Below are 24,709 nucleotides of genomic sequence, written 5' to 3' on the forward strand. Positions count from 1 at the left end.
CTTCAAAGATGGATACAGGTGAGGTGCTCTCTTCCAAGCAGTCTGATTCCATCTTATGACTCTATCATCATGGTCTTTGATGTCACTCTGGTTTCATTCAGCTGGAAAATAAAGTAAAGAAAGAGTCTGAGGAAAGCATACTGAACACTTAATCACTCCAGCTCAGAAATGACACTCATTACTTCTGTTCACACTATATTTGGCCAGAAGTAGTGATATGGAAGAAGGCTGGGAAATTTAGTATTCCTGTATGGCCAAGAAGAAAATGAAATGGTTTACAGAGCACATAGCATTCTCTCTGCCATAAAGGGTCAACCTGAGCCTCCATGGCAACTGCACTAAGCGTCTCAAGATTCTGTTGGTCATTTTCTTAATCAATTCTTCATATCTGTTAACTTAAAAAAAAAAAAGACCTCTCTTTTAGCGCAATTATAGGTTCACAGCAAAACTGAGAGAAAGGTACAGCGATTTTCCATATACCCCCTGCCCCAATACATGCACAGACGCTCCCATTACTAACATTCTCCACCAAAGTGACACACTTGTTACAACTGGTCAACCTGCATTGACAAATCCTAATCACCCAAAGTACATTAGTGTTTACTCTTGGCGTTGTGCATTCTATGAGTTGTATTTGTTAACTTTGCTGTGTAACATATTACCCAAAATGCAGTGATTTAAAACAATTTATTTAGCTCATGAGTCTTTGTCTTGACCACGTGAGCTGGGCTCAAATGGGTGGTTCTTTAGGTCTCAGCTCACTCACTCCTCTGCAGTCAGCTGCCACTGACGGACTGAGGACGGCCCCAGCTGAGATGGCTTGTCTCGGCTCAAGCGATCTCCATTTTCCAGCTTGCCAGCCTGGTCTGTCACATGATGGCCGATCATGCCCAGAACAGGCATGATGTCAATTCCACCACATTCTATCGCTCAAATTAAGCTATCTCAGACCCCAAAAAGTGAGGAAATAAACTCCAAATCTTGATGAGAGGAGCTGCAAAGTCACATTGTAAAAATGAGGAGGGGAGTAGTCCTGGCCGTGTCTGCCATCCACCACAGTTTTGTTCAAAGACCTCTGAGAATAAAACAATTGGCCCACACCCATGTCTAGGCATGCCTGAGCTGAAGCTACCAACAAGGACAGTCTTCTGCTAGAAAAGGCCATGGAACTGCCCTTACAATCCCTGATATCCAAACCTATACAGGTATCTACAGAACTAAATCATACGTGCTAAAGTAAACCAAGGAGACCTCAGGTATGATAAAATAAAAAGCTAATTTATGGAGAAATTTGCTAGTAATACAAATCATTGACCCTTAAGAGTTCGTACTGGCCTTAGAGATCATTTAATTCAGTGATTTTTACACTTGTGTGTTATAAAACGATGGAAATTCCAAGAAGGTGATTTATGGGTTCACTGAGGGGAAAATGAGATATCAAACAGTAATGCAGAACTCTGGGCCTCCCCACTCCTACTTCAAGCAGAGTGTCCACCATTCTTTATAATGCAGAAGCCATTAGCCACTTTATTGCAAATATCCTTCTACTCCTTGCACAAATGTTCTCCTAGAATTGCCCCGTGGTTATTCGGATTCATTAGACTTTTACCTCCCAACATCTTGTGAGGAATCGATAAATATGCTAAAGAACTACTACACACAAAACAGTGCATTAGATCCTTCAATAGAGAGTCTGATTCTCTCTGCCATGAGATGTAAGAGTCTTTCAAATGTCTTCCTCATGACTGCTTGCCAATTCACCTTCCGATTCAAGACTTTATTCAAGCCCAAGTTTCCAGTCTCCCTCACTGCCCCATCCAAGGATCCTTTCTGGCTATAGTGAACATCAACCTGTATTTTAAGTCCAAGCACCACCCAGTTTTATGCTGTCTCACTCAGCTCTAGCTCACCCAGGTCTCCAAGAGCTCTCTTAACTGAGAAGCAGGGTATTCTCAGTAGTCCCCCACACTGACACTTTCCATCCACAGCCATGGCCCTTCTTTGATAACATCTGCTCCTAGCCAACCTGGAATTAAAATCACACACCCAGCCAGGAATCATTACTCCATTCTCTTCAAGCCTGGTCCTCTCTGACTTATATGACATCAACTCATTTCTGCAAACTCCATGGCTGCACGATAAATAATAAAAAGATTAATAGGAAATGAGTGAAATCTTTTTTTTAAACTGAAGTATAGCCAGTTTACAATGTTTTGTCAATTTCTGGTATACAGCATAATGTTTCAGTCATACATATACATACATATATTTGTTTTCATATTCTTTTTCATTATAGGTTACTATAAGACATTAAATATAGTTCCCTGTGCTATACAGTATAAACTTGTTGTTATATATTTTATACAAACTAGTTAATACCTGTAAATCTTGAACTTCCAATTTATCCCTTCCTACCTCCCTTCCCCTTCGGTAACCATAAGATTGCTTACTATGTCTGTGAGTCTGCTTCTGTTTTGTAGATAAGTTCTTTAGTGTCTTCTTTTTTCTTGTTTTAGATTCCATATGAGTGATAGCATATGGAATTTTTCTTTCTCTTTCTGGCCTAATTCACTTAGAATGACAATCTCCAGGTCCATGCTGCTGCAAATGGCATTATTTTATTCTTTTTTATGGCCGAGTAGTATTCCATTGCATAAATATACCACAACTTCTTTATTCAGTCATCTGTTGATGGATATTTAAGCTGTTTCCATGTCTTAGCTACTGTAAATAGTGCAGCTGTGAACATTGGGGTGCATGTATGTTTTTGAATGAGAGTTCCCTCTGGATATATGCCCAGGAGTGGGATTGCTGGATCATATAGTAAGGGAAATGACTGAAATCTTTATTTGAAAATAAGAATCCCACGCTGCAACCTGAGGTCAGTTGCTATGAGACAAATTAATACTATCTGATCATCTAAAATTCTATTCTTGGCCCTGCCATCTATTTTTGACCCTGCCAGAAGCATTAATTGAGTCACTTTATCTCTCTGGGCCTTTTTTTTTAATTGAAGTGTACTTGATTTACAATGTTAGCTTCGGGTTTACAGCAAAGTAATTCAGTTATATATATATGTACATTATTTTTTCTTTTCAGGTTCCTTTTATTTACATATGTATTTAGCAGTTCATAGTACTAATTTGGAAGTAAGGACTCCTAAAAAATAAAACTTGTTTTAATTTCCATCTGTTTTCTAATATCTATCCCTGTATGCAAATGATGATTTTGTTTATATTTAAGATGAACAAAATTTGAATGTAATTAAAATGCTGTTTTTTTGAAGAGATGAACTTTAAATATACTTATTAAATGAAAAAAATATTTGTACATTGTATGTTATTAAAAAAAATTAAATAAAGTTCTCTCTGGGGTTTCATTTCTTTCCTCCCTGCTCTGCTTCCCAATGTCACATAGAAGAAGGCCACCAACTGCCTACTATCTCCCTAAATTTCCAGCTCCCAGGCCAGCTGGTTGGAAGTGCTGGTGAACAAGGATGCTAAGGGTTAATGGGAATGCCTCCATCCCATGATAATTCTGGGACCGCTTGGTGAATTCTAGGGTGACTAACTGACATTCCTTATCTGTTGAGGCTCCAAAAAGGTCAGAAGTTAGTACACAGCCCTGTTTAGCAAGCAGTAGGGTAGTCTAGCTGGTCAATGCAATGGGATTTCCAGTATGCATTAGTAATATCTACATCCTAAATGGTGCAACCACTACGGAAAACAGTATGGAAGTTCCTCAGAAAGTTAGAAACAGAACTAACATATATGATCCAGCAATCCCACTTCTCTGCATTTATCCAAGAGAACTGAAATCAGGATCTCAAAAGGATATTTGCAAGAGGGGAGGGTATAGCTCAGTGGTAGAGTGTATGCCTAGCATGTACAAGGTCCTAGGTTCAATCCCCAGTACCTCCTCTAAAAATAAAATAAATAACCTAATTACCTTCCTCCCCACCACCATAAAAAGATATTTGTACTTCTATGTTCTTTCACAGTAGCTAAGAAGTGGAAACAACCTAAATGTCCATCAATGGATAAATGGATAAATAAAATGTGGTATATACAGACAATGAAATATTATTTAACCATAAAAAGAAGGAAATCTTGTCATATGTTACATGAATGAACCTTGAGGACCTTATGCTAGATAAAATAATGCAGTCACAGAAGGACAAACACTGCATGAATCTAATTATATGAGGTATCTAAAGCAGTCAAACTCACAGAAACAGAAAGTAGAACGGTGGTTGCAAGGCTGTGGGGAGAGAGATGTGGGAAACTGCTGTTCAGTGGGGAAAGAGTTTCAGCTATGCAAGATGAAAAAGTTCTAGAAACCTTCTGTATAACATTCTGTCTGTAGTTAACAATACTAGATTGTATCCTTAAATTTTTGTGAAGAGGGTATATCTCATGTTACATGTTTTCTACCAAAATTAGAAATGCTAATGATAATATCTACCCCCTACCTTCCAACTGGTGGGTGATGGGGATAATTAATGTGAAAATAGTTCAGAAGTAGGTACAGAGCTGTACAATGTAAGGGATATTACTTTGATTATTGTGGCACCCCACTTCCATTCTTTTTTTTCCTATTTCAGAATGCAAGATTACTCTCTAATTAAGTCTAAACTGAAAAAAAGAAGCTACATTTACACCAGATCCTCCAGTAGTCCTCTGGACAGGGCAGAGCACAAGTGGACCCAAGCAGGCAAGACTCCTGAACCACAGACAGAAAGGAGCTGATGGTGCGAAGTTGGGAAAACACTGCCTTACGGAGCTTTCTCCAGCTTGTATGTAATATCCAAAGGCAGAGCTGCATTCTCCAGCCAGGAAAGCGAAGATATTTTTCACACCTTGGCCAGAGCTGTTTCCTGGGGAGTCAGAGACAGGAGCATACAAATAAAAATGCCATTGCATCCCCAGCTTTAAATGAAAAAACAAAAAACAAACAAACAAACAAAACCATCTCCAGAAGCTAGCATAAGACATTCCTTATCCTAGGTACACAGAAAATAGTGGTTGGATGGATGGATGGATGGACGAATGGATGGAAGAAAGGGAGCAGGAATGAATGAACAAGCAAAAAAATGTTCCCAAGTGGGGCTTCTATCCTTAGGAAGAGATGTCTTCCCACCAAAATGATCAGAAACTGCTATTTCAACAACTACCAACACAGATTTTGCTCATAAACAGCTTTCCAATACAATGCCACTGTAGGCTTAAAGGATGACTTTCTACAAAATTATAAAAATTGTCCCCTCTTATTATACATCATGATCAAGGGGAGATTTATTCCAAAGATGCAAGGATGGTTCAGTCTGCAAATCAATCAGTGTGATATATCACTTAACAAAAAAAAGGATAAAAAGCATATGGTCATCTCAATAGATGCAGAAAAGGCACTTGACAAACTTCAGCATTCATTCATGATTGAAAGCTCTCAATAGAGTGGTATAGAGGAAACATACATCAATATCAAAAATAAATATGACAAACCCACAAGTAACATCCTACTCAATGGTGAAAAGCTAAACACTTTTCCTCTAAGATCAGGAATAAGACAAGGATGCCCACTCTCACCACTCTTACTCAACATAGGACTGAAAGTCCTAACCACAGCATCTAGGAAAGAAAAAAGAAATAAAAGGCATCCAAGTTGGAAAGGAAGAAGTAAAACTGTCACTTTTTGCAGATAACATGATGCTATATATAGAAAACCCCAAAGATGCCACCAAAACCCTTAGAAATAATAACTGAATTCAGCAAGGTTGCAGGATACAAACCAATATACAAAAACCTGTTGCATTTCCATACACCACCAATGAAATATCAGAAAGAGATAAGAAAGCAATCCCATTTAAAACTGCATCAAAAAGACCATTTTTACTTTAATTATCCCTAACATCTCATCTTTGTGTCTTCTTCAGTTTTTTACTTCAATATCTTATAGGTTTCAATGCATAGTTCTTTCATCTCCTTCATTAAATTTGTTCATAGGTATTTTATTCTTGAATATAAGACATGAAACCACAAAAATCCCAGAAGAAAACATACACAATAAGCTCCCTGACATAAGTCCTGGCACAGAATTTTTGGACCTGATCCCAAAAGCAAAGACAACAAAAACAAAAATAAACAAGTGGGACTACATCAAACTAAAAGGCTTCTGCACAACAAAGGAAACCAGCAACAAAATGAAAAGGCCACCTACTGAATGGGAGAAAATATTTGCAAATCATATATGCCAGTAATGGGTTAATATACAAAATATACAAAGAATTCTAACAACTTAGTAGCAAATAATAATCATCTAATTTCAAAACGGGCAGAAGATCTAAGCAGACATTTTCCAAAGAAGACACACAGATGGCCAACAGGCACATGAAAGATGATCAAGGAAATACAAATCAAAATCACAATGAGATACCACCTGTTATACCTGTTAGAATGGTTATTATCAAAAAGACAACAAGTAACAAATAACAACAATAACAATTAAAGAGAATGTGGAGAAAAAGGACCCCTCACACACTGTTGGTGAGAATGTAAACTGGTACAGCCACTACGAAAAATAGTATGGAGGTTCCTCAAGAAAAACCAAAAATCAAAAAAGAACTACCATAAGATTCATCTATTCCACTTCTGGGCATTTATCTGAAGAAAATGAAAACACTAATTTGGAAAGATACATGCACTCCTATGTTCACAGCAGCCTTATTTACAATAGCCAAGATATGCAAATAACCTAAGTGTCCACTGACAGATGAATAAAGAAGATGTGATGTATGTATACAGTGGAATACTACTCAGCCATAAAGAAAAGAAGGAAATCTTGCCATTTGTCATAACATAGACTTCAAGGGCATTGTGCTAAGTGAAGTAACACAGAGAAACACAAATTCCATGTAATTTCACTTATATGTGGAATATTAAAAAATAAAATAATAGAAAACAAAACAAAACTCATAGATACAGAGAAAAGACTGGTGGTCATCAGCAGGGAACGGAGTTGGGAGGTGGGCGAAATGGGTGAAGGGGTCAATCATGTGGTGATGGATGGTAATTAGATTTCTCGCAGTGACCACTCTGTAGTGTATACAAAGACTGAACATTGTACACCAGAAATTAATACTATGTTTCATAGTAATTTTACCTCAATTTTTTAAAAATAGGTAATTAAGTTAAAAAAAAAAGGGCATGAGGATACACCCTAATCCAATGTGATTCGCGTCCTTATAAGAAGAGATAAGGACACAGAGAGACACCAGGGGCTCACAGGCACAGAGGGACAACCAGGTGAAGAAGCAGCAGGAAGGCAGCCGTCTGCAAGCCAAGAGGAGAGGCCTCAGAGGAAACGAAGCCCAGGACACCTTGATCTTGAACTTCCAGCATCCAGAACTGTGAGAAGATAAATTTCTGTTGTCTAAGCCAAAAAAGAAAAATATCTCCTCCTGGAGGATGTCTAGGAAAAGGCACAGCCTGGGCCCACAGCTTGGATCCCAGCGCCTACTCACTCCATCAGGTACCCTTGTGCCATGCATGAAATGAACAACCAGACTAAGCGGCTTTGATTAGCTGTATGAGGAGGCAAAAGCTAATCACTTGGGAGGAGATAGGAAATGGCTCAGTGGTTTTCCCAGGCTCCCTTTTCCAGCCCCCTTTTGAGCTGGTGAATCAGGGTATGACCACCAGTGGCCCCAGGCGAGCACACGCAGAGGTGTTCCCGGCAGAGGCCCAGGCTGAGCTCACAGAGCCAGAGGAAAGAAATGTGTGTAATCTTCACCCAGATCAAGCTGAAAAACGTTTCCATTACCCACAGGGGCTTCCTTCCTGTCCTGTTCCAGTCAACACCCCCATCCCAGCTCCCATGGCAACCACTTTTACAACCTCTATCGCTATGGGCCAGATCTGTCTATTCTTTCATGAAAATGGAATCACACGGCATGTTCTCTTCTGTGCCTGGCTTCTTTAATGCAACGTAACATGTTTGAAATTAGACTGTTATTGCGAGCAACAGTAGCTCATTCCTTTGGGTGCTAGGGAAGATATTCAAACAGCCAGATCACATATGAAAAGGTGTTCAAAGTCACTAATCATTGAGGAAATAAAAATTAAAACCACAGTGCAAGACCTCTACACACTCACAGGAACAATAAAAACAAAGACTGACAATACCCAGGGTTGGTGAGGACACGCAGAAACTGGAATTCTTGCACACCACTCGTAGGTGTGCAAAGCGGGAAAATCACTGTGGGAAACTGGCTTTAGAAACGTTACCATTCACCTCTTCCACGACCCAGCAATCCCACCCCTAGGTCTTTACTCAAGAGGAATGAATACCTAAATCGACAACAGACCTATATGAGAATGTTAGCAGTAGCTTTATTTACAAAAGTCCCAAGTGGAAACAGCTGGAATGTCCTTCAACAAGAGAACAGATAAATAAATTACGGTACGTCCATACAATGGGCAGGTCATGCTTAACTCTCTGGGGCTGCAATTTACGGGAAGAGTAATGTGTATGCCATACTCAGAATTGTTAGAGGAATAATGCGAAAAGTGACTTATAAATAGAGGAGCTGGTTTTTGATTTTGTCTAAATAAGAGAAAGACAAAGAAAAACCAGGTTAAAAAAAAAAAGACACAAACCAACATGCTGTTGGCTGCCAAGTCCGAAGCCTACTTAAATGTCTCATCTCCCTGGATTCAGCTGCCATTTACCTGACCTACTACAAGCAGGAAACAGGAAATAAAACCATTTTTTTTGCCAAAACAAAAACAATGTACTGTCAGGATTTGTTTTAAAGCCTTAAATTTCAAGAAACAGCCAAATTTCCTGCACCGTTCAACTCAGAAATCTTAAAAGCATCTGTTTCTGCAACCTTCCCATCATCTTTATTCTGTTTGATTATTAAATAATTCATTTCCTATTCTGTTTTAATCAACAAACCACCATCAAAGCTCTTTGGAAAAAAAGCAGGAAAATAATCACATGCACTTCTATACATACACACAGATGACCATAAATGTTGCCTTCTCCACCTGTGTCCATATGGAAGTCATCATATTTTCTACATTGATGTACAATAAGCATATCAAGTGAGTCACCAGACAGCAAAGATGCCAGAACATATACATCCAAGTGAGGTTCACCAAAGTGGAGAGAGCTTCTCTCCTTAATCTGATGATACTGTTCTTGTTCAAGACATTTTTGGACGCTGGGGAGCTATATAACATAGCTGACGAACTATGGAAACAGCCAGAGCCTGTTGAGTCTGGAGAAGAGAGCCTGCCCTTATATATGTGAAGAGTCACTGTTTGAAAGAGGAACTGCGTTAATTATCCCCATTTTACAGATGAGGAAACTGAGGTTACATCACCCATCCTCGGTCACTCACCAGTAAGGGGTGATGGCTCAGTGTGAGCTCAGGCAATCTGCCCCTGACCACCGGCCCCTTAGAAGAGACTGGGACAGACTGATGATGGAGAACAAGAAAGCACCCCAGGTGCGCTGGTGGATGTGTACTGGGGTACAGTGGGTGATTCAAGGGGAAAGTGCTCACTCAGGCCCCAGAGTTGAGGGTGGGAGGGGAAGGTGGTAGGTGTCAAGAAGGACATCAATGGGAGAGATGCCACTTTCAGAAAGGGAATCTAAAAAGCTGATTCAGCTCTTTGCAGACTGATGGGTTTTTATTTTCTCCCCTTTTTCCAAGGTCAGTTCAGAAAAAGCCAGAAGGAATTTGTAACATCCCATCCCTCAGTCACTATTAATATGATTGTCTGGTCCGCAGAGGGCATTTGACCCCTCTAGTGCAGATGGGATCTCGAGACAGCCTTGGAAAATGGGACCACTATCAGGGATTTAAGTGCCCTCCACCCAACTCTGGAAATTCGTCCTCAGATCTTTCTTTGGCAGTCAGGTGGTGGTCCAAGGAGTGTGTGTGTGTGTGCGTGTGCGTGTGTGTGTGTGTGTGCGCATCCGTGTGCCTGTGTGTGATGGAACGGAGGGAGGAGGGGGCCGCCTCTCCCCCACAGCCTCAGAGCGTCTAGCTCCTGCACACATGAAACTGAAGCTGCCTGGCCCTTTGATCGAGACCCCATGCTGTGCCTTGTTCGGGGAATTTTTCAATTCTCTTTCATTTTATTGAGCGGCTTCCTTCCCCACCTCCCATCCCCAAGCCAGGTTTCAGGATTATTGGGTCCCTCTTTTCATTGATTTGTTTTCCTGACCTTTGTAGTAGATACGGAAATACACGGCTGGAAGAAGAAAGGCAGGAAGAAAGGGAAGAGGGGGAGCCCAGGCAGGCTCCGGAAGGAAGGCGCGTAGTGAGGGCCTTGCATTTGGCCACATTTCACCGAAAAGATGTAAGAAGGTCGGCAGCCGCCCAGTGCCCAGGAAGAAGCCCCTGGCCCGTGGGGGCAGCCACTGAAGACCAGGCACAGCCACTACCCCGGGTCCCCCACAAGCACCAGAGGCTAATGCTAGACCTCTGCATCTCTATATATTTGCTTTCTGTTGCAAAGGCTCCTGTATCACCTCCATTTTTCATTCTTTCCGCGCTTACGCACCCTATGCGAGACTCTGCACTAGGAGCAGAAACACAGGCACTCTTTCCTTTCCCTCTCTCCACGAGCCCCGTTTCTGTGTTAAACCCACATCCTCGGGGCAATCACACCGGTGCATGGTCCATCCTTGACACTGAGAAGGAGGAAAATGAATATTTGTGAAGAACCCACTGCTCAGAGCCGAGAAAGGTGTTTTATTTGTATTACACGGTGCTGAGCAAGACTTTTCCTGATGCTCCAGAAACAGAAGGTAGGACCCACTGATGGAGCCACCAACTGGAAGGCCATGCTGGATATGATTCCTCCCAATGGGTGTGAGTGTTGTTCGCTTAACACCTCAAAGCCAAGGGAGCTGGCTATAGGAGTTAGTGGTAAAGATCTGGGATTCCTGCAAGATGGGGAGTCTGGCCCCTCAACCCCCAGAGATGTACTGTGTCCACTTGTGCAGGAACACGCCTAGAGAGGAGGCGCAAGACAGAAGAGGAGAACCTGGAAGAGCCCGTTTGGTGAGGCTGATGCTGGAAAGTCCTGAAGGTGGAGCAGACATCAGGGACAGGACTTGTCATCCCTGCATTCTACTCAACTGGGCTGGGACCTCGACATGAACCCCGCGAGCAAGCCTAGCCTTTGGACTCACAGCACAGGGAGCATCAACAACCAGTCAGTGTCTTGGCCCAAGAAACACCAACGCCCATCAAAGGGAGCACCCGAGATGGGTCATTTACATAAAGAGATGCTTGGGTGGGAGGGTATAGCTCAAGAGGTAGAGTGTAAGCTTAGCATGCACAAGGTCCTGGGTTCAATCCCCAGTACCTCCTATATAAATAAATAAATAAACAAATAAACAAACCTAATTACCTCCCCCCATCCCTCCAAAAAAAATTTTAAAAATAAAATAAAAAGAGAGATGCTTGACTTTTCTTCCTTCTGAGACAGGCTGGGACCTGGGACCTTTTGCTGCAGTGCTTGCACCTGGACAAACATCTCCTTGAGCAACAGAATACAAAGAAACTATAAGGGACTAAAAATAACTGTGCAGTCAGGGCAAATTATGAGTAACAAGATACAAAAAGACCAAAAACCCAACTGCCACTTCTGAGGTGTGGGGAGCAAAAGCAGGGAACCACGCATGATCCCTGCACACAGCACCACCAAGGGGGTGGGCAGACCACCTAAGCCACCCCTCTGGACCCACCCATTGATCCCCGCCATCTACCCTCACGCCCTGTAAAGGACCAGCTCACCCTCACTCAAGGAGCGAGCACGGAACCTGTTACTTGTTTTCGCTCCCTCATGCTGTAGCACAAGTCCCAGTAAAGCCTTGCCTGGATTTCTCGTCTGGCCTCTTATCAATTTTTTATCGATTAAAGAGACCAAGAACCCTGGTCAGTAACGCTTCTGCCAAGGACAACATCCTGGAGGAACCAGGCTCTGAAGACGAAGTAGGGGCTCCAAGCTTGCCTGGGGGTAGGGCAGTAATAGAGATGAGATTTAAATTGAGTTTGAGAGCTAGCAGGCCCTGTGAACCCCTTTCTTATATCCCCTCACCTCTACCTGTGGGTACACATGGCCCTGACTTTCAACTTCCAGAACCTGCATCTCTCACCTACAGGCTTTCTCTGCCACCCAAGCCCTCTCTGCCCACAAAACAGTGTGGGAGAATTAACACCCCCTAAAAGCAGCTTTCATTCCACTGACAGAGGGGTATCCCTCATTTGAGGAGAGTAACTCCGAGTCATTTGCTCTGCACTGCATTAGTTATCTACCTGCTTCAGAATTTACTCCCAAAACATAGCAGCTTGAGACAACAAAAAATATGTATTATCTCACCATTTCTGCAGATCAGGAATTCAAAAGACACTTGATTGGGTGGTTCCAGCTCTAGGTTACCCATGAGGCTGCAGTCAATATGTCAAATGGGGCTGCAGTCAGTCAAAGGCTTGACTGGGGCTGAATGATCTGCTTCTAAGTTGGTTCATTCACGTGTCTGGCAAGTTGGTGCTGGCTGTTGGCAGGGAGCCTCAGTTCATTACCACATAACTTCCCCATAGGGCTTCTTAAAGTGTCCTCACAATCTGCAGCTGGCTTCCCCCAGGGCTGTAACCCAAGAGAGAGAGAGACAAAAGTGGAAACAGCAAAGTCTTTTATGACCTAGTCTCAAAAGTCAGATGCTGCATTAGTTAGCTACAGCTTCATAACAAATAACCCCAAGGCTTGGCAGCTTACAAAATTGTATTAACTTACAGTTTCTATGGGTCAGGAATCTGGGCACAGCTTAGCGGGTGCCTCTTGATGCCTCTGACTCAGTCTCAGTCAGGGCTCACTTGCGTGGCTGTTGGCAGACCTTAGGGTCTTACGGGCTGTTGGCAGGAGACACCAGTTCCTCACCACGTGGGCCTCTCCATAGGGTAGCTCACGGGGACTGGTTTGTCCCCAGAGCCAGGGAAGGAAAGAGCAAGAGGGCACAAGCAAGGCAAAAGCCAGAGTCTTTCTGTGACCTCATCTCCGAAGCGAGATGCTTCACCTTTGTTAAATCCTCTGGGTTAGAACGAAGCAACTTCTTACTGGTTATAAGTGACCCTACTCTAGGAAAGGGGATTATCCAGAGCAGGAACACCAGCGAGTGGGGCCATCTCAGAGGACGCCTGCCACGGACAGCATCACTTCTTTCTGCCATGTTCTGCTGGACACACAGGCCACACACGTAGTTCATTGTGGGAGAGAGTTACACAAGGGCATGAATACCAGGAGGCCAGGATCAGCGGCGGCCAGCATCAAGGCTGGTTCCTGCAAAAAACCGCTGCCAGGGTTCTCCAGTGAGGTTATGCATCTGTTGATAATGCATTCTCTAACATCTTCCTTCCTTTCCCTGGGTCACTTCCCCACTCCCCTACTGGTCTCTCCTGGCATCGTCTCCCAAATAAACCACTTGCACATGAATCCTTATCTTGGAGTCTACTTCTGGGAGAACCCAGATTAAGACAAAGAGTAAAACTTTAAACTGGACTTATGTAAAAGTGTGTGGGGGGAGGACTGACGCAAAATTTATTTCTGACTGTGCGACCCAGCAAACATTTTGAAAGTCATTGTAGTAAGCACTACCAGATTTCAGAGTATGAGTGGTTTCACTTAACCCTGATGAGATCTAGAAACGCTGGGCCTTACAGAAGATTTAAAGAGGGTAGAGAGAAAGCAGAGAAATGTGAAAAGCCAGAAAGCACTTTGTGCATCTAGAAACGGTAACATGTAGAACTGGGCTATTCCTTCTCGAGCTCACTCCCCACTTGTCTTCTGGAGTTACGTTCTTATTTCCACCCGCTCATCACCTCCCTTTGAAGGCGGCCATGTGTCAAGGAGCCCATATTCTGCCTGGGCTCCAGCCAAGCCTCATGCCCAGCAAACAGTTCATATGTGCATGAGGGAGAGCTGCTCTGTAACCAAACTGTAAAGATGAAATGCAAAACACTTCAGAGCACTTGGAGGGCGAGGGGGGAGGTTCCCAGGAGCAAGCTAAGTCACTTGAAACAACTGTACATTTTCATACATTTTTCAAAACTCACTTTGAGACCGACTGTAGACAGACAGGCATCAAATGACTCTTGACCTCTAAGTACCCCCAAAATGCCCAGGAGAAATCAAGGCCTTCCAATGCACTTAGTCTTGGGCCTATCAAGGGCTGGCGAGAGGAGCTTAAATCCAAATTAATTACCCAGATGCCTCTGGTTCAGAAGTTGGGCCACAGACAAACTCATCAGCATGCGCTGGCAGTACCATTCCCACAGTGAGAAGAAAAGGAAGCCGGATAATGAGGACGGTAGATGAAAGGGAGGCCATGGAGGAGGATCTTAATTGTATCTTAATTGAGTCACACACTTTCTCCTTCAGGCAGATCCCAGCCCTCAAGTCAAAAAAGAGAGTGGCCTTTCTGCTGGGGTGCTTCCCATGTCCCAGCCACGTGTGGTGTCCAAGGTCAACATACTGAGGCATTCGATTAGAAAGCAAGTGAATCCGTTAACTGTTATTGCAATAACGCGATATAACCAACCATCTCACGTCTTAGAACCACTCATTCTCACTTGTGTATCTGTGGGTCCGTGGGTCCACGGGTCGGCTGGAGACTGACAGATCTAGGCTGATCTTGGCTGAGGGGTTCTGCATCCAGCTTTGGATGTAACTCGTCTTGGCTCTCACCAAGGTTTGGCTTGTATCCCCTCCATGTGTGTCCATTCCAGGGCCCAGACTAAGAGGGAGACAGATCCCTGGAAGGTCTTCTCTGAACACGAGAGAAAAATCAGAATTTCGGAGACCCTTCAAAGCCCAGGCTTAGAATTGGTACCCACTCATTTCTGCGCATAGAGCTGGCCCAAGGACATCACATGGCCGAACCCAGACTCAAGAGGTGGAGACTACACCCCACCCACAAGGAGGCCACATCAAGGGTAAGGGTGCAGGGCAGGTAAAGGATGCACTCAAGAATTCCATCTGCCAAAGCCTGGGTCTTGCCTCCAAATTCAAACTGAAGCCGCGCTATTTGAGAGAGACTCTGGAGTTCCAATGCATTTGGTGTATTTCCGATAATTGGGAAGTATAAGGGTGAGCACGGCACCCCACACACCTGGCCACCACAAACACCTGGAGGACAGGGCTACCCACTTCCTTGGCACTGCAGGACTGCTCAGTGTAGACCACTGCGTTATCACTGTCGTCCCAAGAGGTGTGGTGTTTCCTCTGATGTTGGAATGTGAGGGTCACTGTGGGTTATGTGGTCATTCCCGGGGAATGAAGAAGGCCTTTCTTCAAAGACGGATAGGCTAGTCTATAGTTACAAAAGTTTTGTAATCACTTTGTTCCTTTTACACTGGCTCTGGCCTATGTGGTTGGTTGGCAAGGCTCCTTCTGGGAAGGAAAAAAATCTTCGTTTCTTTTCTGAAGATGGAGTCAAAAAAAGAAAAAGAAGCTTTTTTTTATTGAAAAAAAATTTTTACTTAAGTATAGTTGATTTACAATGTTGTGTTAGGTTGTACAGCAAAATGATTCTGATATACACATACATACATATACATATATATGCACACACACTCTTTTTCAGATTCTTTTCCATTGTAGGTTATTACAAGACATTGAATACAGTTCCCTGTGCTGTACAGTAGGTCCTTGTTGCTTATCTACTTTATATACAGTAAAAACAAGCTTTTTGACTTGGGTTGACAACCGTAGAAAACTACCCCCAGACCACTCCAACCTGCAAAGCTTGGACTCGGTTGTCCGTTGTGACAAAAGTGCTCTCCCAAGCCCTGTGAGCCACCCCTGATGATCTGCAGGTTGACCTGCCACTAGGGTGCCCCCCCAACCAGGGAGCAATTCAGTGGGGACTGAATTCTAGTGTGTCCTCCACTTGCCAAGTCAAGAACCCAGACTAGGGGTGTATCATCCCAAAGGAAGGGGCACCTTGGATAATCAATCTGCCCCAAAGGGGCCTCTTTTGGTAATTTACAGAAAGACGACTCAGCACCAAAGGGAAGTTAATCTCCCTGGAAGTCAGATGTTTGGCTCTCCCAGACTGCCCAGAGGCTGCGCAGTGCACGGGGCCTGGCACAGCGTGGTAGCTTGGATCACTCTTTCCACCTCTTCAGTACTGCCACCATAGCATCCTGCATCTGCGTCCTCTGCCATGTGACTCTGCAGTGCCCCCCCAAGAAGAGGAGGGATGTTCATCTCCATCCCACTCACAAGGATCCTGGCTGTATGACTTGCTCTGCTCAGTGGAGGTTAGACGAGCAGAGCCTTTAAATGCCCCTACTTCATCAAACGTGGCCCCTTGAGCCTCTGCCACCTGCCATGAGAAAGGCGTGCTCCCAAGAGCCTCTGGTGCCAGAGGAAGAAGCCCCATGGAGACCCACAGTCTGAAGCAGAGCCATCTTCAATACCCCGCAGGCCGATAAGCAAAAATAATAAAAGTGTGCTATTTGCTATGTTGCATTATGGCAATAAAAACTGACTAATACACTTGGTGACTCATGGAGTGAGATAAACTCTCCTCTCAAAGCAAAAAGGCTGGGTGGCCCAGCAAAAACAAAGCATCCAGGGGTGGAAAGAAAACATAAAACTCAAATCCATATTCTGCTGGAGGACTGAGCAAGGAAGCAGACTTAGAGCTGGAACAGAAACTAAGGACACCAGGCAAAAGTAAGTGAATTCAAAAGAGGAGTCGGAAGAGGTGCCTTGCTAGGTTTTTGAACTGAGCTTTCAGGACTTTCTGGGGCATGCCTGAGGCTTCTACTATGGGTGAGGAGAAGCTATTCAGAGTTCTGAGTGTGCCCAGATACTGCGATGTCAGTCTGGGTAGCCCCAAATTGAGTGCCATCCATGGGAGCAAAGGCCACTGTGCTGGGCACCTCAGAGGGACAGGAAGCCCAGAGCATCTTGCTTTCAGCACAAGAGCTGCAATGCACTCCAAGAGCAGCCCTTCTGAGGAGGGCATGCATTTTGTCTGCAAGAGTCTTTCCACTGAGTCAGCTGGTTTTTAACGAGTGCTATACACCAGGCAGGGCTGCCACCTGACTGCTTTGTTTTCAGCCTTGATCGCAGCTTTATCCAGCTGCAGTTGGTTTGGCTTGTGCCAATACAGATGCATTTCTCACCACTGGCAGCAATGAACTACAGAACACTCAGGTTTTATTGGCTTGTGGGGAGAGATGCCGGGAAGGAGAAAGGAAGAGAACTTCCCTGCTACACTGCTCCCAACCCTGAAACAAATACCACCATCAAATGCTTCGTTCCCAAAGGTCAGTTGGGAAAACAAGCCCACATGTAATGTGTGTCATACTTGGACAGAAAGAAGGGCAAGACGGCCACTCTCCAAGTGGTGTCCATTTCAGGTATGACTGTGCCAGACCAGGGCCAACGGGACAATGACATCGAGGTTCACTCCATTTAAATCTGTTTACCACAGTCCCCAGAAGGACTAGCTTTGCTAAGAACTTTTTGAATAACAAGAAGAGCCTGTTAAGGAAAAGTGGCCCCACAGCACATAAAGGAGCTTTAGTAAAATGTAAAACTGTTTAGTAAAATGTGACTGTTGTTATGTAAAACAGAGCTTTAATAACATGAGACATATTGAAAACCCATCACTGGGGCTTTCATGCGAATCCCCCAACAACCCTTCAAGGTAAGTTTCACCTTTCCTGATTTGACACATGCAGGAATGAAGGTTCAAGACCTGACCCGATTAACCCACAGTCACCCGGCAACTAAGTGATCAGATCTGAATTCAAATCCAACGTTGACCCGACTCTACAATTTATTTTCTTTCCATTATACCAGACTGACATTAGTTAACCTCAATATTTTATATAAAGCAGATATAAAATCTCAGTCTACACACAACTTAGTAACAACAACAACAACAAAACAGCCCAATCCAAAAATGGGCACAAGACCTAAACAAGCAAGTCTCCAATGAAGACATACAAATGGCCAATAGGCACATGAAAAAAGCCCCAATATTGCTAATTATCAGAGACATGCAAATCAAAACTACAATGAGGTATCCCCTCATACCAGTCAGAATGGCCATCATTCAAAAATCCACAAACGATGAATGGTGCAGAGGCTGTGGAGAAAAGGCAACCCTCCTACACTGCTGGTGGGAATGCAGTTTGGTACAGCCATCATGGAAAACAGCATGGAGATTCCTCAAAAAACTAAACGTAGACTTACCATATGATCCAGCAATCCCACCCCTGGGCATATATCCAGAGGGAACTCTAATTAAAAAATATACATGCACCCCAATGTTCATAGCAGCACTATATACACTAGCTAAGACATGGAAACAACCTAAATGTCGACAGATGACCGGATAAAGAAGCTGTGGTATATTTATACAATGGAATACTACTCGGCCATAAAAAAAGAATAAAATAATGCCATTTGCAGCAACATGGATGGACCTGGAGATTGTCATTCTAAGTGAATTAAGCCAGAAAGAGAAATAAAAATACCATATACCATGGACATGTGGAATCTAGAAGGAAGGAAGGAAGGAAGGGGAGACGGAGAGACAGAAATAAAGAAAAGGAAGAAAAGAAAAGAAAGAAAGAAAACACTAATAAACTTATCTACAAAACAGAAATAGACTCATAGACATATTAAACAGTTTTATGGTTACGGGGGAAAGGGGATGGGAAGGGATAAATCTGGAAGTTTGAGATTTTCAAAGCTCAATCACTATATACAAAAACAAATAAAAACCAGGTTTCTTCTGAATAGCACAGGGAACTATATTCAATACCTTGTAATAACCTTTAATGAAAAAGAATATGAAAATGAATATATGTATATATATGCAAGACTGGGACATTATGCTGTATACCAGAGATTAACACATTATAACTGAGTTTACTTCAATAAAAAAATAAAGTAAAACCTTAGCCTACAAACACAGGTGCCTAACGAATATAACTTTCTTTCAGTTTCTATTACTCAACCCAATTTCTCTTTCAAGCTCATTCCACCAGGCTGACCGTAACTTGAACTCAGGGAGTTCGCTTGCCCCTGCCCTCCCTGGGCTGCACAGCAGGCACTCCAGATGCTCCACACCACTCAGGGGACGTGAAGCTGCCTCACTGTCCTGGGTTGAACGGCAACTCCTCAAAAGATATGTCTGCATGGAGGCTCTGAGTGTGATCTTATTCGGGAAAAGGGTGTTTGCAGATACAATCAAGTGAAGGAGCTCAAGATGAGAACATCCAGGGTTATGTGGGCAAGCTCTGAGTCCGCTGGCTGGTCGCCTTACGAGAGCGACACCGAGACCCAGATCAGAGGAGGAAGCCACGTGGAGACAGAGGAGGGGGCTGTGTGAAGATGGAGGCAGACACGGGATGATGCTGCCACAAGTCAAGGAACTCCTGGAGCCACCAGAAGCTGGAAGAGGCAAGGAAGGGTCTCCCCTAGAGCCTTCAAAGGGAGTGTATCCTGTCCGTACCTTATCTTATGTTGAAGTATTAAGACAGTCCAGCCTGATCTAATAGTGAAGCCTGAAAAATAATTTACCCCCTTCCCCAACTTGGAGCCTGACTTGGGGCCAGAAACCTATATATAAACCTCCATGGGGGAGAGGAAAAAAAGATAAGGAGCTGGGAAGGGTCTCAGTTGATTGTGTCAACAAGTTGTGACCTCACAGCCTTGCAAGCAGGAGGCTTCAGTGGGAGGAGGACAGCACAGGACTCAGGCTAGAAGAACCACCTCCCAGGATGCTCAGGGTGGGCTGGGAACCATTTTCTCATGCAACGCTCCAGAGGTGGTGTGGACAAGCTGTGAACTAACCTTCAATCAGGCCCAACTTATCCCTGTCAGGTGTCCCCAGTAATGGAGTCACTGAAGAGAAGTCATGGATGACTTTCTGAGCTGTGACAACCCACCAAGATCTGCCAGTCTCCCACCACTGGCTTTACAGATGGAAAACAGGGACCCAGAAGTTCAATGTGCTCAAGTTCATGCAGTAAGTTCATTCCCAAACTTCCTGCCCTCCCTCCCCCGACCTGTGTTTCTGTTGTTTAACTTCGTCACACTGCTTTAGGGCGTGTGACAGATTCCCAGCAGATTCAGCTCCAAACGCTCCACACGGCGCAGGTGCTCAATAGGTGTGCACTGAATTAAGGGGTTGAGGCTTCGCTGCGGCACAGAACACCTGCAAGCTCTGTCCCCACCCCACTGTGCTCAGCGGAGCCCCTGAGTGGGTTCAGGCAGAGAATGCTCTGAGGACCAGCAAACCCAGGGCTGGAAGGCTTGGGCTCCAGTTGGGGTCATGCCAGGAGGGGACAGGCAGCTTCCTGGGACCCACATCCTTCCTGAGCTGCTCAGCAAGGATCACTATTCCCTGCCTCCTATCACCTCCTCAGCTGTGGGAGGCCTTAACCTCTGATCTCCCTATGTCTCTCTCAGCCCTCTCCCCACTGCTGCCCACGGGGCTGTGTGTCTTAGTTGTGGTTCCCTCGAAACCAATCCCTGACATGAGGATTAGGGTGCAGGCAGTTTATTTTGGAGAAGACCCCCAGAAAGTAGGGGTGAGAGGACAGAGAGAGGGTGAGACAGGGAACGGAGAACACCTAGTAAAGGATGTGTTAGTGAGCAGCCCTGGGGCTTAATCACGATGGGAACCCTCTTAGATATCGAGGATGTGCTTCTGAATCGTCCCACTGGAGCACTGAAAAGGATGGGGCATCTATCCACCCACTCCCATCTGCACTGGTCAGGGGCAGCCGGAGGGCACAGCTCTCTCCAGACAAGGTGAGGTTCCCTGGAGAAGCAGCTATATTCTGCTGTCCACGCCAGGCTACCTGTGAGGTGGATGCTCAGCCTTACAGAAATTACACCTCCACCCCACAGCCATCAAAAAGGTACAATAATAAAGACACCTCTTCCGTTTCTGAAGCCTCTCCTCTTTCCAGAGTCCTTTCACACATGCCATTCTGTGCAGTTTTCAAAGCAACCCAAATCCAATCTCAATTTTACAAGTGCGGAAACTGAGGCTTAAGGGGTCACCCTGTCAGGAAGTGGCACAGTTACAGTAGAAAGGTCAGAGTTGTCCTCTGCCAACGCTTATGGTAACATCCAATCCCATTTCCATCTGTTCCTCCCCTGGAGAAAAGACATGCCCATCAGGAGCCAAGGGTGTCCTTCCCCCGTGCCATTTGGCTGAGACTGGAACGACGACAAGGCCTCCCAGAGACGGCTAATTTGGACAACAGGAAAGGCAAAACAGAAGGCGCCTGAAAGCAGTGGACTAACAGCTACGGGGAGCACACGTGGCCTGAATCGCTCTGCACTAGGCGCTTGCAGAAGCTTTGCCACCCTAGGCAAGTCCCCTCTGCTCTCCGGACACCCTCCCCCTCCCCTAAGGCCTGGTGGGAGGGAGGTGGCCTAGCAGTACAGTCCCCTTGGGACCAGTGGGAACAGAGGTTTCAGCCAGTTTATGTGCCTGAGAGCGAAGGTGGCAGGGGAAGGAGCCGGCTGGGCTGGAAGGGAAATGAGCTGACAAATGCACCAGGACTAGGCTGGGAGCTTCAAGGTGGGCTCCAAACTTCAAAGCGGGTCGGAGGAAAAGGAACTCAAGAGCTTATCCTTAAAGCAGAGAACCAGAGCCAGGGGGTGAGGTCTCTGCCAGTTTCATTCGCCTTGGCCTGGGTTCTCTCAATCATTTAAAGAGGCCCAGGCTTAACTGGGAGTTCGAGATTTGTAGATACTGACAGGTATATATAAAATAGATAAACAAGCATAAACTGCACGGCACAGGGAAATATTTTCAAGATCTTGTAGTAGCTTACACTGATAAAGAATATGAGGAAGAAAGTATGTATGACCATGCATGACAAAAATTGTGCTGCACATCAGAAACTGACACAACATTGTAAACTGACTATAACTCAATTTAAAAAAAAAAAGACAGAAAGAAAACAATAAAGAGGCCCCAGCTTAGAATGACATGGGGCCTCACCTGCTCCTTTGTATCAGACCAGTTGCTTACAGACTGTGCCTACGGAGCCTAAAAGAGCCTGAGCCTGATGGGGGTGACAGCACCCCAAGAGAGGGCCTGGGTCCCCAGCAAACTCCACTGGAGGAGCACTCCACTTTCATTCAGCAAAGCTTTTGAGTACCATTCTTTTTAAAGAATAAGTTATGGGGGCAGAGGGTACAGCTCTGTGGCAGAGCGCATGCTTAGCATGTACAAGGTCCTGGATTCAATCCCCAGTACCTCCATTAAAAATAAAATAAAATACAGAAAACTGTTCTGAGGCTACAAGTGCTTGAAACCAATGAACTGAGCAAACTTTAAGCATCATTCTGACTCTAAAATTCAGGCTGTTTTGGGTCAAATAACAAGATATTTCTGCTACTGCAAGGTTAAAGGGTTTCCTTCTCTCCTGATAGAAAATATTTCCCGGGGAATCATTTTAATCCTATTTTTATTGGCATCTTGGTGCCATTTGAGTTGGTCTCACTTTGACTTTGGGCATTTTTAGAGAATAACTTGTGTGACGTTAGGGAACAGGAGCACTGATTTTACCAAATGTGGTGACCTCAGGCGAGTTCTAAAGCATGCAAACTGTCTGCCTTCCCGGATGTTACTGTTATACAGTAACAATAATCTCCTACATTCGGACCTCAGAAGCCCCTTTTTTCAAAACCAGAAATCTTATTTAATCTTTGAAACTCTCCTGGGAGGTAGGTGCTATTAACCCCATTTTCCAAATGGGAAAAGCAAAGCTCCAAAAGGTTGAACGACTCACTTCACCCAAGGTCACCAACCAGTGGAGCAGAACTAGGGAGAGAATCTGTCTTTCTGATACCCCAATCCACGCCAATTGCTCTTTTTGAGTATAGAGATGAACCTGGACGCTTTGGCCTCCAGGAGTGCAGCAGCCACTGTTGGGACGCCAGCCATCCTCCCCTGCCCTTACCGTTTCAGTGCATACCTGCCTGCTTCCAGCTGCTGGCACCTGCCTCTCTTTGCCTGAGATCTGCTCTCTCTGGCCACTGGAACCCATCTGCCCAGGGAGGCAGACCAGAGTGCGGGGAAATTTAACACCCCCACCTCCCACCAACAACCAGTCAGTCACCAGTGGCTAACTGGAGCTGGTGTGTAAATACCACTCTCCTACAGGTGTTCCCTGTGATCACTTCCCAGATAAACTACCCACACTGAAATCCTGGTCTCCAAGTCAGCCTAGGGGGAACCCAGACCAAGACAGGCTAGCCTATGCTCAAAAGCAGGGATAAAAGAAATCAACTGTCTCCCTTTTCCCAGGGGCTGCAGTTTTATGAGACCCTATTCCTAAAGCTTAAGCAGGGAAAGACGCCTGATCAGCATCAGACATCAGCTTTATCCAAAACCCACAAACTACATCCCATACAAAATGTACTGTACTGCCATTTTAAGAAATAAGGAACAAACTATAGAAATGATCCTAATGCCAAATGCATCAACATGGGCAGACCTAGAGATTATCATATTAAGTGAAGTAAATCAGGTATCACTTAAATGTGGAATCTAAAAAAAAATGATACAAATGAACTTATTTACAAAACAGAAAGAGACAGACATAGAAAACAAACTTATGGTTACCAAGGCTGAAAGGGTGGAGGAGGGATAAATCAGAAGTTTGGGATTGGCAGATATGGGCTACTATGTATAAAATAGATTAACAACAAGGTCCTAATGTATAACATAGGGAACTACAGTCAGTATCTTATAGTAACCTATACTGAAAAAGAATATGCATAAGAATATATACATATATAACTGAATCACTTTGCTGTACACCAGAAACTAATACAACATTGTAAATCAACTATACCTCCATTAAAAAAAAAAAAAAAAAAGGAAGACCTCAATATGTTGACATGAAACCATAGCCAAGATATAGTGCATGGGGAAGAAAGCAAGTGACAGAACAATGTATTCAGGATGCCACCATTTGTGTATTTTAAAGGGATTTATATAAATATATATGCAAAGAACACCTCTGGAAAGATACATTAAAAACTGAAAAATGTAGGAGTCCCTGAGGAGGGAGCCTGGGGACTAAGGACTATTTCTACTTTTCACTGAACCAGCTTCACCATATCCCTGTATGACTTTTAAAAGGGGGGAAAGGAAAGGGAAACACGCTATTAAATTAAACAAAGAGGTCCATGAAAAATAATCTACGTGAATCCTATTTACCTGAGGAACTTGTTGAAAATGACAGCTCCAGTGGGTCTGCAAGGGGACTCTAGGCTCTGCATTTCTAGTCAGTGATTCTCATGTCAGCAGACACTGCTCTGAGAAAACCTACCACCAAGTGCTAGCCCATCAGTTGAGCTGCAGGGCAGGATGCTTAAGGCTCTGGAGGAACTGGCAGATTGGAGACGGGCAGTGCTGAGGGCGTCTGGGTATCAGTGCTGGGGCTGTCCCTGGGAAGGCAGCATCTCTGCTCACCATGACACGACACTGAACAGTAAAGTAAGGTACAAGCCATTTCTTCTCCCCACTAACCTCTCAGATCCATGGCGACCATCTCACTGGAGAATATATTTGGCAGCAGCTTACTTTGTTTGCTTTCTCCTGTCCCTTTGTAGAGGATGCTCCCCTAACC

General features: G+C 44.3%; 1 long non-coding RNA gene across 1 annotated transcript; it reads right to left on the reverse strand.

Moving 5' to 3' along the window:
- LOC116657261 lies at nt 1-24,709 on the reverse strand. The gene is made up of 3 exons (XR_004312335.1): nt 24,610-24,709; nt 12,402-12,668; nt 1-101 (listed from the first exon to the last, which is right to left on the reverse strand). It is a non-coding gene; the product is annotated as an uncharacterized LOC116657261 (long non-coding RNA).

Source organism: Camelus ferus, chromosome 17 (genome assembly GCF_009834535.1).
Source record: "Camelus ferus isolate YT-003-E chromosome 17, BCGSAC_Cfer_1.0, whole genome shotgun sequence".
NCBI classification, from domain to species: Eukaryota; Metazoa; Chordata; class Mammalia; order Artiodactyla; family Camelidae; genus Camelus; species Camelus ferus.